This window comes from Pezoporus occidentalis, unplaced genomic scaffold (genome assembly GCF_034315485.1).
Source record: "Pezoporus occidentalis ecotype Australia unplaced genomic scaffold, CSIRO_AGI_Poc_V1 ctg97, whole genome shotgun sequence".
Taxonomy (NCBI): Eukaryota; Metazoa; Chordata; class Aves; order Psittaciformes; family Psittacidae; genus Pezoporus; species Pezoporus occidentalis.
Window position 1 is genome coordinate 1,118,482 of NW_026916336.1, and position 21,610 is coordinate 1,140,091.

A 21,610-nucleotide genomic window follows, 5' to 3' on the forward strand; every position below is an offset into this window, starting at 1 on the left:
ACCACCTGATGTGAACTTCGGTTAGTTTGCTGGACATGAGTTTTATAACAAGCCAAACTTTGTAATGTTGACTGAACAGACACATACCTCCCTTTGTATCTTATTAAATCTCACTAATTTTCTGTGCTTTAGTTAAATTCTCTTACTTTTTTTTTTGTTGTTTTTTTTTTTGTTTTTGTTTTTTTTTTCTTGAAGAGAAAACAATGACCTGGGGAAAGCACTGACATCCAGCACTTTCTGTGGCACTGTTAAATACCATGTTGTGTTTCTCTTTAAAGCAAGACAGGCACACATGGAGAGAGAACAGCAGTGAAAAGGCACAGCCCCAGTTCTAATGTGCACCGTGTATGAGCTGGAAATCCATTCATAATCAGGAAAAGATTTGTGCGAGCTCCCATCTACTCCCAAACCTAGAGAGCTTTTCAAGCTGGCTCCCAAGTAATTTCCCTTTTGCAGGGGCACTGCAGCAATTGCAGATACTTCCAGGAGGTGGCAGGAATATTTTTTGCAGAGGAGGAGGAGAGAGAAGGATAAAAAGGAGGAAAGAATACACCTGGCAGCATCAATCTGAAAAGCCTTTTACTCTTCCCATGCTGAGGGGGGTGCAGCTCTCTTCACATGTTGGCCTCTGGGGGACATCCCTGGTCCGAATCACAGAATCATAGAATGGCTAGGGTTGGAAAGGACCTTAAGCATTCTATATATCGCAATTTTCTAAAGAGGGGATATAAAATAGTTTGGTCCCCATTTGGCAATGAGTAGACAAGCCAAGAGGGTTAAGGGAGAGAATCTTCCACTCTGCACTCATTTAGTTAAATGCTATCAGTAGCGCGACACACAAAAGCCTTCAATAGTCTATCCTCTCTGGGAAGTTACTGGTCATATACTGCTTACTGGCAACGTCGAATTATGTCGGAAATACTTCTGATGGGAAAAAAAAAGCAGTGTTTAAGCAGAAAGGGAACCTGGTTCTGAGGCTGTTCTATAGGAGACAGGTGGTGAAGGGCTTAACTAGGTGTGGTGCAACACCCTCATGGGCATAATGGGCTACTGAGGAAGGTGATGGGCTGCTGTTGGGGGTGATTAGGCTATCAAGTGGATGCCTAACGGCCTTCAATGCTGCCTAAGCCAGGTGGAAGAGGGAGTGGTGCTGTTTCATGGTTCTGTTCTGCCCATGGACAGCCAGACCAGGGCTCTCATTATCCCTCTTTTAAATACCCAGATGTAAGGAAGTACTTCTCTGCACCATTCAGGGCAGCAGCACCAGGTAGTTTGGGATTTGAACTTTGCTGTCAGAGGATAAGAGCATGACTTCACTTTGTAGACAAGTTTGTTGGCTCCTCTATCCTCCCCAAAGCAGGGATGCCTCTTTGGTAAGTTTTGCACCTGAAGCTACATTGGATGATACTCTGTGAAACTAAGCTTAATGAATTACCTGTTGGCTATGTTTCCATAGGAGCTCAATTAATTATTAGTTTGCTTTGGGTTTTAGCATTAGCACGAGTGAGTTTGTCAACAGCCATTCCCAATCTGTATTTCTGTTGCTTCAATGAACCACGCTATTCATGAATCTGTAACCATGGAAGCTCTTACTGAGTGTGACTGTATTATTGTGTTGAATTGGTTGTGACTAGAAATGAAGCCTGGCTGTCCCCAGCCCCTCTGATCTCTTGAAGAGTGACTGAAACTCTAACGTTTATTTTCTGCTCGATTCCTATACTCAACATAATGTATTACCCCATTCCCTTAAGTACAAAGGAAGGCTGGAGGATTTCTGAGCAGATCTGGATTCTCAAATGTCTTTGCTCTTCCTACTTCAATTTATAGGTCTCATAAAGGTGACTGCATGTATTGTTATCTCCAGGTATCCCAAGATGGACAGGTGACCTGAAAATCCTGTCCTCCAAAAGCATTCTTTTGTGCTTTGAACTTAGAGGGACCCAACTCTATTGTTAGTATTATTGTCATTACCCCTTAGTAGCATCAGGTGTTGCTGTGGAGGATCAGCTTTGTTGTACATGCACTACAAAACCAAACCATTTTTCAGGGCCTCATTCTCACAGCTGTACCCTCTAAGCATGTAACCTGAGTGCTGCTGAAACACTGGAGTTTGTAGGGTGTCCTCTGAACTCAGCCTCTTGAGACAAGCTGGCATTACAGCAGCAGGGATATTTTCTCAACGAAAGACTTCTCTATTCAGAAATTGATTTTTGACACACTTTAGTGGGACATTATTGAAACCATTTGTAAAATTGCTGTGCTGTATTCATATTGTATCATGCAGGAATTGGAGCAGTAGTGTGGAAATGAACCATTTCAATCTCAGTTAATATGAATTGTTTCAGTCTTATTAAAACACTTTAAGAAGGTCAAAGGAAAATATTGTTGCAATATTTTGCAACAGGGAAGATTTGCCTTTGAGATCACATATAAGTGTGATCATTCCCCAAACAACATGTTCTAAAAAGCCTCACAATAAAGAACCATTCTGCAGGGTAAAGTTAGTAGTCCGAATTTGGAGTTGTTTGACCTAAGAATTTTCCTGCATATGCAGCATCTTAGGAATCTCAGTAAACTATCAGGAAATACTTGCTGACCATCATGAGGTCCTAATGGTGGTTCTCCATCCCCTGGAAGCTCCTCTAGGTTCATTTTCACTGGGTTTAGTGACCACTGTGTAAGTTATTTGGGCTGAGGCTGCACCCTTGATGTGCATTGACTAGGATTCTGAGCCCCAAATTTCATTTCTACCTGTGTGTGCCTATGTATTTGTGCAAAGCCAGAGGTCTGTCAGCAGACCAAAGCATTTGTGGGTTAGTTTCAAAGTATGTGGGTGGTCTAAGGGGACCAATGTGAGCAGTAGATCTGATGGGGTAGTTCCATACTGAGACCCTGCTGTCAGCATCTTTCAAAGCAGGTGTGTTGCGCATGCTAGGTGTGATCTGTAGAGACTCTCTTAGAAAACCAAGTTTCTGCTTGAAGTGTTGATATATCAAAAAAGCTTTAAAGCCTTGAGGTGGACTTGGATTCCAATCTCTTGTCACTTTAAAGGAAAACAGCCTGAATTAAATCAAGGAGAGGTGGAAAATGTCTATTACACACTTGTCTTGGGGTAATGTAACTGCATTTTGTGCTCATCTCTCAGGGCAGATGTGTATTTTAGCTCCTGGTTTTCCTCAGCATTTGCTTTTCAGGTGTCTAGAAGCTCTGGAAAAGGTATCAGTATTCATGTTCCTGTCTTAAAAATGCTGGAGAAAATGTGCCTACCTTTGGGACCAAGAAAGGGAGTGAAGAAATGGAGACACACCAGTCTAAGAAGCTTTCTGTATGCCACGCTGATGGGCTGTTGCCCTTTGTTCAGAGCACAGTTCGCATACCTTCAGACCCTGAGACAGAAAACATGTGAATGGTCTCCGTCTGAAGCATGGGCCAACTCATCCCTGTATTAGGAAGGCCACTGCTTTTCTGTGATCCTGTTGTGCAAACTTTCATCACACAGATATCTTCAGGTTGTGTCTTCTGCCGCTCAGTTTTAGACTGACTGCCAAGGCCAATCACTGACCTTCTTCTTATCCTTTTTTAAACCTTCCTATAGTAAAACTCATCACTTATTGAAAATGTAAGCGTTTTATTTTCTACTTTATCTTCCTTCATTAATCCCCTTTGTCTTTCACCCTCATTTGTAATACAGGGGAATGAGAAAACATCTCTCATTATTTAGCATTAATATTAGTGTTAGGTTTCTATGTGTTCTTTTGCAGAAGCTACCAGAACCTCCTTCAAAAGACCAGTATGTATCTGTAACCAGGGTTTGCATTTCCAGATCATTAACAAACATGGATTTATGAAATTCTGTCAGTTTGTTTCTTTATCACCGAGAAGGAGAAACAGAAACCCCTTCTGCTGTCATCTCCTTTGAAAGCATTTAATACTTTCTCTTCATAGTTCCTCTGCAATTCATGCCAAGAAAATATTCCTGCAAGGTCAGGTCTGCTGGGGAGGCCAAATGAAATGTTGGACCTCAGTGGTATTATGAGATCATCTGGACAGGTAATATTGGCCTTGGGAAAGAGCCTTCCTCCTTGAATTCATAGAGCTGGCTGCAGCCAGCTTGTTTTTTTTAGGAAATAAAACAGTCTTTGAAGGGCCTTATCTACAACTAACACTCGGTAGCTTAAGCCTAAGAGACCCTGGGCTACTATATCTAGTTTTTCCTTTCTCCTGCCTAGCTTCTGACAGCACCTAACCTTGTTGTATTGGCTTTCTTTCCCTAGGAAGTGGGAGAAATGGCAAGCTTTGCCTTAGAAGGCAAAGAAGACCAAAATATGCCACAGAACTATAGGCAGAACTGTTGCAGCAACTGCAGCAGGTTTCTTCTTCTGGTCTCTGCACCTATCTGTAACCATAGTTATTTGTCACCAGAAGACCCAAGGCTGGATATAAAAATCTTTTTTTCCCCCTGTGTTCTTGCTTTAGTCTCCCAGACTAAAAACACCCCAAGCAATCTGATAAACAAGGAAAAAGCTGATATGATAACCAAGTCACAGAAAGCTTGCATGGGTCACCTGATTATCACACCTTGCTCTGTGACTGTTGAGGAGAGAACAGCTGAAATGCATTTTATTGCGATTTCATCCAGAAACAAGGGAAAGCCCTAAATTTGCTCAGAAACACCTGAGCTTCCCAGTGTTAAGGAGTCATTCAAGGCTGGGCACAAGTGTGGGGATTGATGAGATTGCTTTGGGCTCCAGGCAGTCCTTCAGGGTAATGCTAAAGCTTGTTTTTCATCAGAAGAGCAGTTTAGAAAGGAGTATCCTGCTTTATTAATTCTGTGAAGAGTTGTGCCCGCCTGAGCTAAGCGTGGAAACTACATGGAAATATCCATTCAAATCTTGACTGTGAAGGAATGAATTAGTGAGCTAATGTCTTTTTGTGGTCCTTGCCCAGCTCTCTCAGCCCTTCTTCACAGGAGGAAAAAGTTTGTGGGGATGCTGTATGGGTCTGTTTATGTTTTTCTGAGTGGGTCTTCCAGTTAATGCTCCTTTGAGGTGAATGAAGCATTTCACATCTTTCCTAGCATTTTTTTCCCTGCTCTGTAGGTCAAACCAGCCACCAAACTGGTCTTGGCCTGTTGCTTTGAGGGTTGTGGTTTTGCTGTGTTGCCAGAGAAGGAGCTTGTTTTGCTGCAGGCAGGGTAAAGGGCAGCCTTAGAGGAAAGCCAGCCTCAGATGCTGCTGTGTTGTTTCATGTTTAATTAATGTGACTTTGGTTTGTATTTTTGAAAGAAAGCTTTGTTTTTTTTTGCTTTGGTGCTGCATTTGTTGGGGTCTCCTTAAACCTGCTTGTTCCCCATAGGTGATTACAGCTGCTTGGGTACCTCTTTACATGGTGGTTTGAGAACAGTGCTGGCCCTTCTGGAGCAGAGGGAGGTTTGTGCAGGCACTCTTTTCCTTGTCATCCTCTTGTGAAGGGCTGTGAGAACCTCTGTAGTGTCTGTGCCACTGGCACATCCTGCTGCTGCCAGGCAAAGCAGCCCCTGCAGACCTCAAAATGCAGGAGGAAGGTTGCTATTTCTCCTTGGAACAAGCACTCCCATGCAGCCTTAAGGGAGTAGGGGAAGGTATTCCCACTGTTTTTTCTTCCTATTTAAGGTAGTGGGGATCATACTTTCTGAAACATACTGGAATTGGTAAAATAAAGTTGGCCTTCTGAAGAAACTTGCATTTATTTGAGTGATTTTTTTTTTTTTCTCTGATTGTGTGGGTGTGTATATATGCTGGGAAAGGCAATAATGTTTACTGGAATTGTACTACAAATGGTTGGTAACTTCCAATTCGCTACACGATAAATATCATAATTGATACTACAATACGTTAACATTCAAAGCATAAGCTTCTCTTTCATATGGATTTATTTTCATGCATGAATAGTGTGGAAGGTTTTGAAGACATCTTCTTTCAAAGACTAGGACATCTTTGAATCTCCTGTATGAAGAGGATGATAAGACCTCTTTTATGAAGAGGTGGATATTACTGGGCTTTTGTATATAGAAATAAATGATAGAAATTGTTAAAAGCATTTTTTAAGTCTGCAGAGCTGGGTTGAACAACTTGCACCTATATTAAATCTTGGGAACTGGTCAGCAAATCTCAGTGCTTTCACTTCTGTCTGAGCAGGTAATATTAGACTTGTGGTAAATGATGGAAACTATCCGGTCCATTGAAGTTTAGACCAGGTGATCCTTGAGATACTTTCTAACCTGGTATTCTACGATTGTGATTCTGTTGTCATATTGCAGAACATGGAGGGGAATCCTTCCTTTTAAGCTGTAATATAACTTGCAGAAAAAATATGATTTTAGCCATGTGTGAGGTTATGGGATAAAATCAGTGAGCTCAGGAAGGAGGGATTACAGCAGTGTTATATCTGCCTCTATCAAACAACTGGTTTTAGACATGGATTTTAAATGTTCCTTTGCAGTATGTTTTTATACTTGGACTCTTGGGTTCAGATACTCAAATTTTTATTTTGGTGATATATTTCTATCAAAATAGGTAGACATCTAGCACCAAAGTAAGGCTGAGATGAATGTCATGCTTTGGGACTCCATTTATTTTGTGTGTAGAGCCATGGGTTCTGATCCATCATAGCAACTCTTGTGGGGGCTTTCTGGCTCATAACTATTTTTTGAGTGACAATTTGGTATAAATTTTGCTCCCTCTTAAACTAGAGATAGATTTGCATAGAGAATCCTGGGGGCATTTTACAGACTTCTAAACTCATTGTTAGTTATGTTAATAAGCAAATAGCCTTTCTATGTATGTATTGCTTTTTAACACAGTAGCCCTCATTTCATGGCCAGGAAGGTCTCTTGCAGTTTTATTTCCTCAGGTTAAGACAGTGTTTGAGGAATAGTTTACCTATAGATGACTTTTTCTTTCCTTTTCCAGTTTTCCTGGTATTTTGTTTGCAGCTTGTGGAGATCTGACGTTTATGGCTGTGTGTTTGTTTGTGCTCTGCAGGTGGTGGGGGATATGTTTTGGTGGGGGTGGTTTTGATTTTGTTGTTCTAAAGGCAGAACTGTTTCTTTAAGTCTGAACTCAATCTCTTGTTGAGGGGGTTTGCTGATTTTAATAGTAAAATGGGATTAGGCAGGGTTTCACAAAGAAAGTAACTCTTTTCCATATTCTGGCTTTGTGCCTTCATAGAATGTGAACATGTAAAGTCCTTTGAGATTGTTCTCTTTTTATAGAGAAGTAGATGCTTAATGTTACCTCTGGCTTTGGGAGGATTTTCATATATCCAATCTGTGCTCAAGTATTAATTGCACATCTCTTCTCGGATTCAAATCACCCAGTTTGCACAAACCTAGATGTTATTTCTATGTTCCCTACTGGAAAAATAACCTTACACATAGGCTGTTGGATCAGTTAGTTTCACAGCCTGAGGCTTTGGGGTTTATTTTTGTATGGTATCATAATAAAGCCAATATGCCTTCCAGACTAGTGATCTCTGCTGCTTCGTTGTTCTCCTCAGTGATTTCTATTACCTGTTTATAAATAACACACTTGCTTGGAGGGTCAAGTAGAGGGAGAAAGCATTTTATGTCATTTAGCATCAAAAGATGGCACATGTGGTGGGACTAGCAGGATCCTGGGTACCTGGAAACCTTTCCAAGTGCCTCTTTTTCAGGGACAACGCCTCGTTAGCACTATGCATCCCACCCAGGTGTTTTAAGATGAAAGCTGCCTCCAGAGGTTAGGCTGCAGGTGGCAGCAACAGTCTTTCCCTGCGGCAGCTGGAAATGCTGCAGCGGCCCTCGCTGATGCCTGCGCATAATTCAGCTCCTCGCTAAACCAGCTCAGTGGTAAAACAGAAAACTGTAAGCAAAGAGTGCAAAGATTGTCGTCTAACCACTGAGATGTGGGGACACTTCATTTTCCCCTCCCTTTTCTCCTCCTTAGGAGGAGAGGGTGGGGGAGTTTCTGCGTTGCACAGTACCAGGCATACGTGAGAAATCACATTTATGTGGAGTGATTGGTCTGGCTGGGCTTGCCTGAATCCTCTGTTGAGCAGCTACAGGCTTTTTGTGCTTTTGGGTGTGTGTATTTTTCTCTTCCTGCTCCTTCTGTGCTTCACTCTGATAGCAGGGAGCTGTTATGTCATGATACCAGTAACTAAAAAGCAGCAACATCTTTCTATTCATTATTATTCCAGGCAGAGAGATGGACCTCAGAGCTCTGGGGTTTTGAATGCTTAGTACATGAACTTTCTGGATGAGAGAGTTATCACTTCCCAGAACTCCTGGTTCTGGCTGTTGTACCTGCCCATACATGATATGGGTTGCAGTAGTTTACCTGCAAGTGTTGCTTGGATCACATCTGTGCAGTCTTTGTGTGTTACTTCCTGCAGCTCTTGAATGTCAGTGCTGTCACTCAGAGAATCATCTCTATGCTGCTTGGGGGATTTGCACTCCAGGAGGGGAGACCCTATCTGTAGATGTGTTAGGTTTTGGAAGCTGTTTGGAGCTAAATGTTGTAGATGTTGTCCCATAGCTGGGCTCATATTAGCAGATATGCTGTTTCTGTCTCTGTTGAAGAGCTGAGGGAGTTCCATTAGTGTGTTGCATGAATTTTCTGGCTTGCCTCAGGATGGGATGGAGGCATAGATACCATGCGTGCTCCAGCCGGTGACATCTAGTCCAGGGAATGATGTCATCTGACCCATCCCTTTGGCAGAAGGTTGCCAACACCAAAGGAGAAGGGAAGATGTGCTGGGGAACTGCTGCCTTCAAGAGGCCCTCAACTGGGACACAGCTCCTGCACCAAAATGCCTAGACTGATACACAGTAATGAGATACCACCTGCAAGGACACTGAGGTTATACCTCTTTTCATCTGTGTCACCTTATAGAATCACTTAGGTTGGAAAAGACCTTGAAAATCTCAGAGTCCAAGTCTTAACCTAACACTGTCAAGTCCACCACTAAACTGTGCCCCAAAACACCACATCTACATGTCTCTTAAATACCTCCAGGGATGGTAACCACTTCCATGAGCACCCTCTTCCAACGATTCATAACCGTTTTGGTGAAGGTATTTTCCTGATATCCAATCTAAACCTCTCCTGCTACAGCTGTAGGCCATTTTCTCTTGTCCTATTGCTATTGCCTTGTTGGACAGCCCTTGAAGTCCAGAACTGGTGCAGATGTGAAGTGCTCAGATCCATGTTGGGACTATACTCTTATTCATGTTGATTGTATCTCAGATGATAAGATTCTGTTGCTTGCTCATATGCAACCAGTTGCACAATTGGCCCTTTAGCACAAGCTGTGGGAATACTGTGTATGATACAGTAAGTTGTTGTGGCAATAGTTGACGCAGTGTGCAAACAGCAGTGGTATGTGCAAACCAAGTGCTGGAGAATTACAGAAAATGCATGGAATAGTTTGGCACCCTCTTGATAAGAAGAATATGGTAAATGTAAAGACTCTGTGGTGGTTAGGGGGAGAAGGCCAACAAAGCCTCTGTATGCTTAGTGATTAAGTGAGCATAGAGAAGTTAAATTCTTCTAGTACCCTGCAAGCTAACAGTGGCTAACAGAAGGTGCATAGTTGTTCTAGCTGTCCCAGTGCATAAAATCACACAGGGCATTCCTGAGAGACAGAGGAATGCAAAGCATGCAGGTGTATGATAATTACTTGTTTCAAAGTGAGATGCCTGCTAAAGGCAGCTTAGGTCACACTTCTACATCCAGAAACCTGCAGAAATGGCTGCAGTCACCTTAGGCTGTGCTTGAAAGTCCAGCATCTAATGATGGTCATGAGCTGATGCCATCCCCTCATGAATGAAGGGCAGTGCTACCCTGTAGTTGCTACTGTGCTGTATGGGTCAGTGTAGGGCAAAAGTATGTCCTATAGGAGGACAAGAGGGAGAGAGAAGCCTGTGGTCACCGTTCCTCTTTCCCTCATGGTCTGCCACAGGTCAGCCAAGGGAGGGGTAATTCTCTGCAAAGCCATTTGAAGTGCTTAAAGGAAACTGATTACTTACCAGTTCAGAGCTGGGCCCTCCTCTGCTCATAGGAGCTGTGCTTGGAGGCATTTTAATGCATTTTATTTGTTTCTGCACCAAATGAAGATTTGCTAACACAGGTGCTAATCATGACTCTTAAGTGATTGCACCAGATTGTTTTATAACAAAAACCCCTGGGGAGAAAAATACAAGGATTTTCTGCTGACATTTTTGCAAACTCTTCCTTTTTGCTGCTTTTCTGTTGAGCTGACTTTTCATTTCAGACCTTTCTTTAACTTCTTTGAGAAGTTTAGGAGCATTCCAAAAGGACTTTTTCAATTTTGAAGCAGATACGGTAGTCAAGCCAGAATAGGTTTCTCTTTGCTCTCTTCTTCTTTACTCCAACTTCCACAATGTGTAAATCAATCAAAGGAAAAGTATTGCTTGTCTGTTGGACTTCTCATCTAGCAGCTCTTGGGTAGGGTAAAGTGATTGGATTTGTGACCTCTTGGTTCCGAATGCCTGGTTGACAACTCTTTTTTTTTTTTTCCCGTTTGCTGAGGGGCATGACAAAATCCTGAACTTGTCCTTGTTTTGGTTGTGAATTGGCTCAGAAAGATGTCTGTCTGTCTGTCTTTGCACTGATGCATGCTTGACATCTCTAATTCCAGCAGCAATGGGTTAGTAGTCAGTGTGCAGGTGGAAATGCTGGAGCAGAATGATCAATACCCATTAACTCCAGAAACAGGGTGATTTGTGAGGCATTAAAGTATATTTTCTTGTGTTTGAGCAGTCTGATGGCACAACACTAATTACTGTTTATGCATCTTGAGGCACTTCTGTTTCTTCTGTCACCCTTACAGCAACACTGAATGCTTGCAATGTAAAACATAAAGCAACATATACATGGGCTTCCAGAAGTTTAGCTTTTCTAGGTATGAATTCCCCTTTTTATAGGGCTGCCACACTGGAGAGTGGTGGGTTCAACTGCAGCATCTACTCTAATGCCTCTTTAGCAAAACCTTTTTGCTGTGTGAGTCTTTCAGCACCAGCTCCTGAGGATGGCTTGTTTCTTTCCCATCTTTACCTTTCAGTTGTGATGAGTGACCTCCAGAGCTGTATCAGTGTTGTTGTTAGCAGCATGAAGGAGTAATGCTGTGGCACAGTAGAAAGTAAGCATACAGAGCTTCAGTAATGCAGAATGGGTATTAGCTAACTAGATGAATACATAAATGGGTGAATTCATCCTGCTCTGCCAGATTATCCAAATGGGTATTGGTCCTGGTTCTGGCTGGGATAGAATATATTTTCTACCTAGTAGCTGGTACAGTGCTGTGCTTTGGGTTTAGTGGGAGAGTAATAATGAGAACATGCTGGTGTCTTAGTTGTTGTTTAGTAGCACTTGCCTGATCAAGTGCTTGTCAGTCTCTCATGCTCTGCCAGTGAGGAGGGGCACAAGAAGCCAGGAGGGAGCATAGCCAGGGCAGTTGATTCAAACTAGCTAGAGAGAGGTGCCAATTGCTGTGATGGGCTGGGTATCAGTCATAGGTTTTTTTTTGCCTGGTCTTTTTAGTTTAGGGTTGTGATGTTTTTATTATTTTTTTTTTTAATTATTATTCTTTTGTTATTCTGTAGAATAAGGATTACAGGACAGGAACTGGCAAAACCCTGAGCCTTTCTAGTGGGGTATACAGGCAGACAGTTGCAGACTGCTGAAGGGATTGTGAGTAAATAGACAAATTGCTGGTGGCATAATTTCTTGGAAATAAACCTAGCAAATTAGACTTGTTAAAGCAACTGCTGAAATGGCTAATGCCATTGAATTGTCAAAATAGAGAACTGCAAAGATCCTTGGTTCATTTACATATCACCAAAGCAAAAATAATGGAAAAATAATGAGCAATTATTGTCCCTGGCTCTCCCCATTCATTATTTGAAGTAAAGGCATTTATCAATATGGAATTAGGTTGGCAAGATATGCATGTGACATAATTATATTGGTCAGTCAAAACTAGAGGAGATGATGAGGGATTTTGGAAGCACCCATTAGAGGATGGCAAATGGGCAGCACCACTAATATTCACTGTTGCAAGAAACCATGCATCAGAAGGAGCAGTCAGGGCTACTGAAATGTTTTAGCAAGGGCTAGGTCACTTAGAAGGGCAAGAGTTGTATTTCTGAAGGGGAAAAATGAGATTTGGTTCATGTAGAGGACAAATTGTAGTGTAAAATATTAGGACTGTGTCTGGGTTTGGTATGTACTGGTCTTGCTGATGTATCATGGTGCCTGCCAGCTTCTGGCAGATGTTGAGCATCCTGTTTACTCCATAAGCCCTTCAAAAGCTGCTGCAGTTAGGAGACCCCTCCTGAAGTATACCAAGTACATTATCACCCAGCCTATGGAATACACTGGATTGGAGAACATCTTTTCTTTTAGAAGCCATAGAGTGAGGATTTGGAGACCTCCCATCTTTGTGTTTGATGCCAGAAGACCATAATTTGTATTAGAATAAGGCTGCTGAAATTTGGGCTGTGTGTGTCTGCAGGCTGTCTCTGAACTGAAGGTGTAATAGCCCTGCAGGCAGGAGAGGCTTCTGTGCCTTGGCTTCCAGTAGGAATGGTTCATCTGACCTTTAAACCCACCTGCCACTGCCTTTCTGGTGATTACTGTTGGAGCCAGTAAGGCAATTCACAGGGCTGAGCATAGTTTGACTAGCACAATCCCTAGCTCTGCAATGAGGTTTGACAGATGCTATCAGTGTATCTCCCCATAAATAAATATGTAATTGGACTGCGTGCTACACTTTCACATCCTGAGGAGGGAATTCTGACACGCCTGTCCTTTCATCTCTCGCATCCCTCAGCAGCTGTGAAAAAGCCTCTGACCTCGGATGTTCATTTTTATCATTTCATTTCAGCAGGAGTTGGTGCCTGTGGAGTTTTGTTACTCTGTGTTATGAAGGAGGAGGAAAGCAGCAGGCATTTTGTTTAAATTCTTAATTGCAGGCACTGCAGGATTATGGAAATGTCAAGAGGGAAGTGACAGGGAAGACCTGACAAGCACACAGGGCTTTGTTGAGTCGCTGCTTTCTCTTTCCCATCAGGGTCGTGGGTGGGTTCTGAGTCGAATGGATCTTATGTGCTCACTGACCACCCATATGCCAGACTGGTCTCTGTGGTGTGCAGTCTGATGAGTTTAACAGGCCTTGCTCAAGACAAGCCAACGGTTAACAAGAAAGAACTAGCTTGCACCAGCAGAGCTGAAAGGAGTGCCAGAGCAGAGTTTTGATCCCCCTGTAAATGTATACTGATGGAGCCAGTGCTGGATGCTGGCAAAGCACTGTGCTGTGCCACATTCCATACAGTTTGCTTCTCTTGCTCTGTGGGCTCTGAAGCAGGAGAAATTCAGAAGGCTCATTTCCAACTTGTCTGCCTTGCTTTGATTTAGAGTGTTTTACTATTCTATTCCTCCTTCTTTTCTCCTGTTTGACTTCTGCACAAGGCTTTTTTCCCTCATCTTGGGAATCTAGAGCATGGAAGCTTTGTGGGCATGCACTGAGATCGTACTTGAGTTGCTGCCTTCCCTAGACTGTGGAAGAGGAGCCTCTGCACCACTTGGCTCGCCACTCTGAAGAGGGGCAGACGAATTATACTGCTGCTGCTGTGGACTCCCCTGGTGCCAGAGTCTAAGAAGTGGTACACATGGGATTCAAGCTTAGAGCTGCTGCAGAAACGGGAAATTCCTTTAGTCCCTGGGGGGCTGTTGTCCTGCCTGTTATGAGCAATCCTCTCCAAAGCATATCCAGCTGCTGTGCTTGATGTTCCAGTTGCTTGTCAGCATTGAAAGACGGACATGAGAAACCTTTGTGCACCTAGTTGGACTTCATCTCCCAGAGTTGTCTCCAGTAGGTCAGTTATGTCAGCTAGTAAAGCTGAATGGAGAAGCAGAAAAAATGCAGTGGGAGGTCACTGTGCTATCCATGCGGTCTAAGTAGCAGGTTCATCTTGGTTCTGACTGAGCTATAGGAATGAGAGCTGCAAGAGAAGTGCCTCCTGGTGTGAAGGATGGTGTTGTCCCACTGATCTGGACCATGCCAGGGGTCTGTGCATGCAGTGTCATATACTGAAGTCTCCCACAGATCCTCATTTCTGTGTTTATGGTGATATAAACTGGTGCCCATTTCCAGTGTGTGTTTGCTACTGTAAAGACAAGTAGTGAGATGCTCTCATTCCTCTGCTGTTTTCACAGCCAAGTGGTCTGCCAATAGCTGACAGACATTTCTGTGAGTCTGAATGGGCTGTGTTAAGCCTGACAGTGAGTTAGGAGAGACTGTCTTAGTTGGCAGCTACATCTCTTCAGTGTTTTTGGGGCCAGAAAGGAGAAAAGAGGGAGATAGGCAACAAATGTTTCTAAGAGAGAAGACAGTGGGTAAGGGTCAAAATGTGTGGCTGCTATCAGGGGAGAAAAGGGAGATGACAGAGGAGAGAAGGGTTTGCAGAGGAATAAGGTGTCTGTAAAGGGCATACTGGGAGGGTGCCAGACATTTGCAGAAAATGGGTAAATGGGACCTGGAGCATTGCTGTGCCGGCTCTAATTGTGTCACCTCTTCACAAAGGCCACGCTGCTTGATGATATTATTATATCACTTAATATTGAGCCCTCAGTTAGGGTATCCCTGATTTTTGTAACCTGAGTCATTTTGCAAGTCTGTTTGCATGTGTTTTAATAAACTTTGGGAGCATTGTAGGAAAACTCTTGTAGCTGTACTTCTGAAACTGGTCAGCTTAGGAAGGTAGCCAACATGGACACTGGGGACTTATGCTGTGATCTGGGATCACTATGAGACCTCTTGGAGGACAGAGAGTGTGAAAGGAGTTTGGTGCCTGATTCCTGGGTGCTTTGCTGGTTCTAGTGTGGATGAGGCACATGCCAACTGGATTCTCTGGCTCTGGGCCTACCTGGGTCACAGGGAAGGCTCCAGTGGAAGGGCTAAGACTGAAAGAGACACCAGTCAAAATTATATGCAAGGGCTATTTGCAGTAACAGACTCCAGGCACCCAACACTGGCTCTTCTGATGTCAAGATGAAGCTGGGGCAGAAACAGCCTTGTTTTGCTATCAGCTTTGATCTTGAGGCTGTGAGGAGGGGTGGCTAGAGGTCACAACTGGAGGGCATTAAACATTTTCCCACTAACATGAGTGGAATTTGTCTTAGACCTTAAACATGGTGCTTTTGGTGTCTGACCTTGCTTATTTTCACGGTTGCTGGGGAGGGTTCCTGCCTATTGAGGCTGTTTTGCTGCCCTTTTGCTTGCTGAAGAGGTGTTTTTCTTTGGTAGGGTATTAGAAAGGTGTTGACATTTTGAGCTAAACTTTGCTGTTTCAGCAGCCAGCAATGAAGGTGATGCCAGGCAATTGTTCCATAAGCAGCAGAACTAATGAGCCACCGGATTTGTATCCTACTTTCTTAACCTCTGCCTCTCCCTTCATGATATTAGCTCTTCCCACATGACCACTGGGTTTCTCTTTCCTTCCTCCGTGTCCTTTAACTGCTTGGCAGTCATGAGCTGGTACTCGCTGTGGCAGGTTGCTTCATATGGGCTGATGCTGAGAGGCCTGCTTGCCATGAAAAGCAGGTATTCTTTTTCAGCTCGCATGACAGCTGAGGCACTAATTTGGCTCTGTCTCTTCCCATTTTCAGCATATTTTTTTCCCTAGGATTTCTCGGTATTTAATTATCTCTGAACCTTCTGTCAGTCTGAGGGAAAATTAAGTTCCTAGAAGTAGGAATCTGATGGTCAGATGGACGAGCAGTTGTACAGACAGCATGAAAGAAGCTTCTGCAGAATAAATTCCTTTCCTAGAAAAGCCTACATGGTATCCTTTGTCCCTGTAACCTGTATGGAAAGCCAGATACTGCCATGCTGCTGACTGCTGTGGCTTAGACAGGAATAGCCAAGGTATAAACAGAAATAGAGCAAAGAACTGAGCAAGGTGAACAGGACATGAGGACAGCAGACATGCTTGGGAGAAAAGATGAGATGTTTGGGATATCCTAAGCAGTTATCTTGTACAGAAGGAGCTCTTCCTCAGTTTCCCAGAGAAACTGTCCCACCAGTATCATGTACTTCAGGGCATGCCATCCCTTCCCATAAGGTTAAGATAAGCTCTAAGCAGGAGATCAAATAAAGCCACTGTGAGGGCTCAGGAATGAGTGGGTGATATACTGCTTATGTCTTTGTCCCTATCAAATGTTGTTCTTACTGGGATGCAATCAGAAGTCAGAGCAGGACTTTTCCCTGCACTGTGCCCTTGTAATATGCAACCCCTTGCATTAATTTCTCAGCCCAAGTGTTGATGTTCAACTCTTTCATCAGCAGTGCTGCAGCCTTTGCACTGCCTCATGAGGCAGATGCGAGTTGAGTGAAATCCAACTTGTGATCCTCTCTAGGGCACAAGGTTTTGCTGTGGTTTGGCTCAGTGTCCCCTTGCCCTCTAACAGCAGGCTATGCTTGTCTTGCACCGTGGCCTGTAACCCATTCTGTTGTATGGACAGGCATTTGGGGGCAGATGTACTTGTGACAGCAGGGAGTGCAACGCCTGAGGTATTTACCTGTGTGCCAAAATCAGCCTCCAGCATTTAACAGGATGTGGGAGAAATAGACTGGAGCAAACTTGTTTGCAGCTTCTTTGTGCAGGCTCTGTGCCCAGTGGCCCAGCACGGGTATGGATTCTGATACCACTTCTCACACAAGCCCTGCTCCAAAGCTAACTACAATTACTAGGAGGACTCTTTCTGTTAGCTCCACAGCCATTAGAGCAGGTCTGCTGAGCATGACCAAACTCATTTTGGTGCAGCTGGGATTCAGACATTCAATACTGTGTCTGTTACTGTGTATCTGAATGTGACTCAAGCCACTGAGGAAGAAGTGGTAAAGAAGCAGGGGTTGCATTGTGCCTGTGAAAATACATTTAAAGTCAGTGTCCTGAAAGGGCCCAAAATTTATTGTGCTGCTGTTGTCATTTCCCATTCACTGGCCTGACTGAATAAAGGAGTGCTGCACAGAGCTCTGCATAACTTGTTTGACTTTAAGAGTTAGTAAATGATAGATGTCTGTATCCTTGGATGAGGATAATCCAATTGTACAGTCTGGCTGGATTTCTGCTGCTCTCTGAAAAAGGAGTAGAGGATTGAAATATTTGCTTTTGGTACTTCTCACAAGTGGAGATGACAGAGCGTGGGAAAATAAAAGCTAGTCCTGGTAGGCAAGGGTTTCAGGGGAAGAGAACTGGGGGAAATCTAATCTGCTTTCTGGTAGAGAAGGGCATAAAGGGGCTTGGCAAGAAAAGAGCCACTCTCTTGGCTTCTCAGAGGAGTGAAATGAAGGCAGCATATTCAATGAACATAACTCCACAGTTGTCAATGCAGTCAGGTCTGTTTATGCCAGTTGGTCAATTTGACCCAGTGCTTTGATTAAAAAAAAAATTGCCCAAACATTTCAATAAGAAAAAGTTATGAAAAAAACTTGTGCTTTGGATGAAGAGCACCCAATTCTGGAGTCATTTGTAACAGCTGAAAGGATTAAATGTCATCAGGGAAACAAAGAAGAGAGAATCTGTAATTAAATGCTTAGCCCAGCCAAATCAGTATGGCATTGCCAGGTTGAATAATGTATAGAGGAAGCATTCCAAGATCTAAGCGTAACTTTCAATTTTTTCCATTAAGTGAATCTATATTAATACAAAACAAGATTCCTGGGTGATTTTCAATGTACTCTGGATTTGTTAGCATTTTGATGATACTGCAACTCAAAAGCTTCAGTTGAGATCAGTGCCAGCTTGCGCTTGGAGTTATGCAAACACATAAAAGATCTGATATCTGCCAGAAAGAGCAAACAGGAGAGCAAGCAAAACCAGTGAAATGTCTACCGACCCCTGGTTGTGACAGAATTGTGTCTGGAAATCCCTGGCCAGGGCATTCTCCTTGTTACCAGCCTTGCCTGTGCAACTTTGCACAGATTTGTTTAAGAATTGGGAGCAGACATAAGATTTCTTTTTTTAATTAATGTTATTGACTAAACATATGCTGTTCTTTTGCATTGTGATATCAAAGAATATGAGAAATGAATGATCAAATTCAGCTTATAATGCATAGCAATCAAAATGGTGTAAAAAGGTCATTAATTTAACTTGGTTGTATGTTATGATTGTGAGCAGACTGTTTTTTGTCCAAATATGGAGGCTTAGTGCCCAAGATTTGAACTCTAATCAGGCTTACCTATTAGTAGAGGCATTCTCAGTGACAGTTGTCAATTAACCTCAAGATTAGAAATTCAGGATAACAGGAATCACTGCTTAAGCTCATGTCAAAGTCAAAATAATACTCCATAGTATTGAAAGAAACCTTCATCAAATTTTACATGTGTGCGGATAGCCACATCCACATGCTCCAAGCCCCCAATGTACCTGCTACATTCTTAAACTATTTTCCAGTTCTTTTGAAACTTCATTGCTTTGGCAGCTAAATAGTAGTATTAACCTTCAGAGCTTTCTGTCCCACTTAAGCTAATCGAGGCAGCAGCAACTGTTTTTTAGATTGTTGATTCTTCTGTCTCTAAATAGGTTATTTTTCCTGCCTCTCCCCCCAGCTCTAATTGTGTTTGTGGTACCAGGCCTTGAAAATATTTAAGTTTTACCCGGTCTTTCATTTTGCTTCTGCTGTAGCTGGAAAGCACATGCTTGGTTTTTAGAATCAGAGACGATAAGTGTCTTGCAGTTAGAAAGGGATTGCAGTTTGCCTCCCTTTCTCTTCTTCCACCACCTTCCTACAGAGACAGCTAAAGATGCAGGGTAGATGAAATGCTGAATATCAGTGATTAAGTTTGGTAAACCTGCAACTCTTGCTGTCACTTGCCCTTTGATAGGCAAGCAAAGTTATTCCTTGTTCTAATTTTAGTAAAATTGGTTAATAAAATTATGCACAGACTGAACATGAGACTCAAACTATCATTATACTAAAGTAGTGCTTTGTGAAAAAATTGCTTGGAAATGTGCAAAAATCAGAAGCTTCTTGACATGAATCTATGAACAGGAAAAGGAATCTAGAACTGCACAAGCCTGACTAACGGGCTGTCAATAACATTTAGCTTTGGGCCTTGGCAAAAGAGCCTGAAGCAAGGGAGCGTGGGAGGTGGTATATCCTGAAGAGGATACTGTCCTTCATACTAAAGGCCACCTTACTGAGCACTGTGCTGCTAAAACAACTGTCTGACTCTCAGGTATCTGCTCTGCCTTGTTAGACAATGTTGTGTTAAATGAGGGTTAGGTAAGCCTAGAATTACTTTAGAAGATGACCCTTGTGTTCCCAGGAAGGGTGAATTCTTGATGTAGAAAACCTATCTCCCTTTAAATATATGCAGTACTCCTTTAGAGGAAGGATGGCTTTCACTTCCAGTACATTAAAAGAACCATTTAGGTGTGATTTGTGTGAAAGCTTCTGCCAGAGGTACTGGTCAACAACTGGTCAGGCATAAGGAAGTCAGCTTGAGATGGCTACAGTTTTAATGTAGGCATCAAGACTTTGTGCATCTCAGCCATGGCTGAGAGCTCGCTATGTGTGTTGGGTGAAGGTGTGCTGGTGGCTTTGGGCACTCAGCCAGAAAGAGGAGAGTATCTGTACACCCAGTGCCTATGATGAAGGCGCATGACATCATTAAGACATACACTTTATTTTAGTGACCTCTGGGTTACAAGGAGAATTTTAATAGGCTTTGGGTTACATCTCAAGAATTCTGCAACATTTTCAGGTTAATAATGCTGACATGTCTTATCACTCCTTCTCTATCAGAGCTATAATGGGGAAAACCCAGCATATTGTTAGGAGTTTTAAAACTGCCTTGAAATCTGTCAAGGGAGATAAACTATCTTTTATATCAGAAAATAGCTTCCCTCTTGCTATCTTATGGAACAACACATAGCTTCAAAAAAAAGATGCTCCTGCCTAGCAACTTACTAGGAAAAGGGTTCACTCAGACTCCCAGGGTGAAAGGGATGAGAACTGAGGGGGCTTTTGTGCACCACTTGAAGAGGGGAGACTCTGATTTCAAGTAAATGGGATTTCAGGTGAGTGAAAAGATTTCTCTAGAAGGACAACTTAATGCACACTATTGGTACATTCCATAGCAGCATCCTACCTTGCACTCGGTGAAGTGCCATCTACAATGGGAGATGAGATGCTCTGAAGATGAGGCTGTAAAGAAGTTCCATGAATCAGGAGATATATGGTTCTGCTCATACTCATCATAGTGAAAGAGTGGAACTGAACAGTCTGTTTTGCTGGAAATCACAGTATTGCACAAAGATCTGGACAATATTTTTATATGGGCTAGACTGAGATATGGCATTGTGGTGGTTTGGAGAATGCTGCTTTTTGAGTGCTTGAAATTATTTCTGCAAATGAAGCATTTCCTTCCAGGAAATCATTTTGCAATGAAATCCAAAATATTCCATCTGCAAAAATATCTGAGATGTTGACAAAATCTGTATCTAAATTACTTGTCTTAAATGTGTGGCTTTATTGAGTGAAGGCAAATGAAGCTGTAACAAAAACATTTAGAGAAAGGCATTCTTGGGATGGGAACACTTCTGATAGTGGTGACAAGCAACCAGATGTTTGAAATCACTAAAGAGTGTGAGATTTCCAGCTGGTAGTCCTGTCAGGCACTGCAGGTGCCAGCTCAGACAGACCAATCTGAAAAATTGCTGCTTCTTGCAGTTGAGACTGCATCTCACACACCACCACTCTGGATTCCTGTGTCAGCTCGGGGACCATCCTGGAAGATGAAGCTCTTCTGCAAGGCTCAGTATTTGAGGGAGAAAGGCAAGCAAAGCAAACAGCAATTTCTGGCAAGAGGTCCCCTTGTAAAAGACATTAATGAAAAGATTTTGGAGCTAAGGTGTTTTAATCCGAACACATCCCACTCCAGAAAACTGAAACTGAAATCAGAAAGTAGACCTTGGCTCACAGCATATAATTTTGTCAGAAACCGAATTTTCCTGTTGAAAGGCGTTATGCTAATGAACATATCTACTTCATTCACACAGTGAAAGGCATTTCCTTGGCTTCTATTCATTACCCAGAGTTCCTCTGGGAAATGCCACACTCACTCCAGCTCCCTGCTTACTGCAGTTTTTACCATGGCACAGATTGTATTTGGAGACAGGTTTGGAATCACCTTGTTTCATCAACAGCCATCCCCTTCCTGCTAAAGAAGAGGGGGCAACAGGACACTTTTTGGACTGCTTAGTTCTGTGATTGTAAGAGTTAAAATACTGCTGCTCCTCAGCATTTTCTGTGTAATGCCTCTGAGATCCTCTGCTTCAGTGTTGGTGAGGACCTGGTCCTCTCAATAGCGCACATATTGCATTGGCAGTACAGGATGCTTGTCTGAGGAGATAGCTGCACATGGAGAAGGAAAGTTCAGCAAGATCTTGGTGGCTGTGGGAAGACTGTGGGGTGCTGGAAGTTTGTCTCTCTGGATCTGATCTTGCTGTAGGCTGGGACCTGTTCCTGGGAGTCTTCAAAAGATAAAGGTGCCGTTG

General features: G+C 42.9%; 1 long non-coding RNA gene across 1 annotated transcript in view; it reads left to right on the top strand.

The window, feature by feature from the left end:
• The first annotated feature begins 1,239 nt into the window (after positions 1–1,239).
• Positions 1,240–21,610, top strand: part of LOC134157498 (uncharacterized) — a 162,480-nt gene continuing 142,109 nt past the window's right edge. The window contains exon 1 of the long non-coding RNA XR_009962339.1: positions 1,240–1,373. This is a non-coding gene — a long non-coding RNA (uncharacterized LOC134157498). The remainder of the gene's footprint in view (positions 1,374–21,610) is intronic.